Raw genomic sequence first — 2244 nt, forward strand, 5'->3', positions numbered from 1 at the left:
AATGTTGAGGTCCATCTTTTTCCTCCATACATGCTCTATACATAGACCTGGTGGAAGCCTATCTGCACATCCTGACAAGGGATAATCACAGGAAATTTCTAAGGTTCACATATCACAGCAAACATTTCCAATATTGAGCCTCGCCCTCTGAACTCAAGTCCTCGCCTCAGATATTCTCCAAGGTCCTGGGGACACTAGTGGCCTTCCTAAGTCTGAGAGGAGTGGTCCTGTTTTCCTTACTTGGAAGACGTTTTGATCCAGGCAGACTCCAGTCACCAGGACTTGCCCTCTGGACTCAAGTCCTTGCCTCAGATATTCTCCAAGATCCTGGAGACACTAGTGGCCTTCCTAAGTCTGAGAGGAGTGGTCCTGTTTTCCTTACTTGGAAGACGTTTTGATCCAGGCAGACTCCAGTCACCAGGCGAGCCTACACTTGGACTTTATAATCCAAGTATTTAGTGTTTTTTCATGTCAGCCACATGACCACGGAAACATCTTCGGACAGCGCTGGCTCTTCGGCTTTGAAACGGAGATGAGCACCGCAACCCTAGAGTCAGATTCGACTGGCTTTCGAGCAAGGGAACCTTTACCTTTACCTTACTACAGGGACATAGTTGTGCTATTAACAGGGAGAAGAGGACCCTGGAGCCAACTCAAGTAATTACACACTTGGGAGTGTGGATAGACACAAGACAGGACAGGGCTCTTCTGTTCCAGGAGCAGTTAGTAAAATTTCTCACTTATCTTTCATCAGGTCCTGAACATTTAGACACTGGAGGTGATGACCCTAGCATGTCTCCTGGGCATGATGGTGTTGTGCCAAGATCTACTACTGTGGCCTAGAGTTCATATGAGACCCCTGCAGCACTTTCTTTATTCACTACCAGAAGGAAATAGACTACAAGATAGTGAAGAAGATAGAGTTACCACAATCTTTGTGGACAGAGTTACAGTAGTGGCTCGTTCTGACTCTGTTCTCAGAAGGGATACTTCTAAGTGAACCCCATGGGACACATGGTTAAGACACCTGGTCAAAGCGGGAAACATCCAAGAGCATCAACTTCCTGGAACTTGGGACCATAAAGTTGATCCTGGCTCGCCTGCAGACGCAACTGGTAGGCAGTCATGTTCTGATTCAAATGGATAACATGATGACGAAAGTCTATATTAACAGATAGGGAGACATGCAATCCCAACGGCTATGCCGGGAAGCAATGCAAGTGATGCAATGGGAAGAGGAGCATGCGCTGTCCTTAAAGGCCACACATATGGCAGGAGGAGAGTTAACAGAGGGACGCCTTCCAACAGATCAGCGAAAGATTTGGAAGGCAGAGGTGGATCCTTTCACGTAGAGACAGACCATCAAGTAAAAAAAATAAAAGGTTTACGTCCAAAACTCACATGAAAGGGGCACTAGGAATGGAACTCTACTCTATGTCTTGTCGCGCCTGACTCTAATTCCCAGAGTGGTACAGCAGGCAATAGATTAAAGAGCAGATGTGATTCTGATGGCACCCTTTTGCCCACGGAGGGCGTGGTTCCAGGACCTCATGAGCCTATCCAGACAGGATCTATGGCAGCTGCCTCTCAGACGGGACCTTCTATCTCAGGAGATGACGGTTCATCTGCAACTGGACATGCTACAACTCACAGCGTGGAGGTTGAGAGGAGACAGTTAGCCTCTCTAGGATATGAGACAGAGGTGGTTTCCACGCTCCAGATGCGGGCGCAGATGGGAATGGCTTTTCTCCAACAGGGTCCGAGTAAAGGATTGAGTACTGGTTCTCTAAGGCGACAGGTAATGGCCCTTTCCATGGTTGGAGGGACTAGGAAAGGTAGGTTTTTCCCCATCACCCACACATATGGTGGTTTTTGAGGGGGGCCTCCCTCCTCAATCCACCACAGGTGCATAGGTTCTCCGCATGGAATTTAAATGCAATGCTACGAGCACTATGCAAGGAGCCGTTTGAACCATGGCATCATGTCCCATGAAAGATATTACTCTGAAAACAATTTCTTAGTGGGGATCACTTCAGCACGTAGGTTTTTGGGGCTGAGAGCTTTGTCGGTACACACAGATTTATGTACCTTCTACAACGACAGGGTCGTCCTCAGACCAGCCCCAGCGTTCATCCCCAAAGTTAACTCCTGGTTCCATAGATAGGAAGATATGGTACTTCCCTCCTTTTCTTCAAACCCTGGCCATGAGATGGTGACAGTCTGGCATCATCTAGACGTGCGTAG

This window comes from Gekko japonicus, unplaced genomic scaffold (genome assembly GCF_001447785.1).
Source record: "Gekko japonicus isolate JY-2015 unplaced genomic scaffold, Gekko_japonicus_V1.1 scaffold525, whole genome shotgun sequence".
NCBI lineage: Eukaryota > Metazoa > Chordata > Lepidosauria > Squamata > Gekkonidae > Gekko > Gekko japonicus.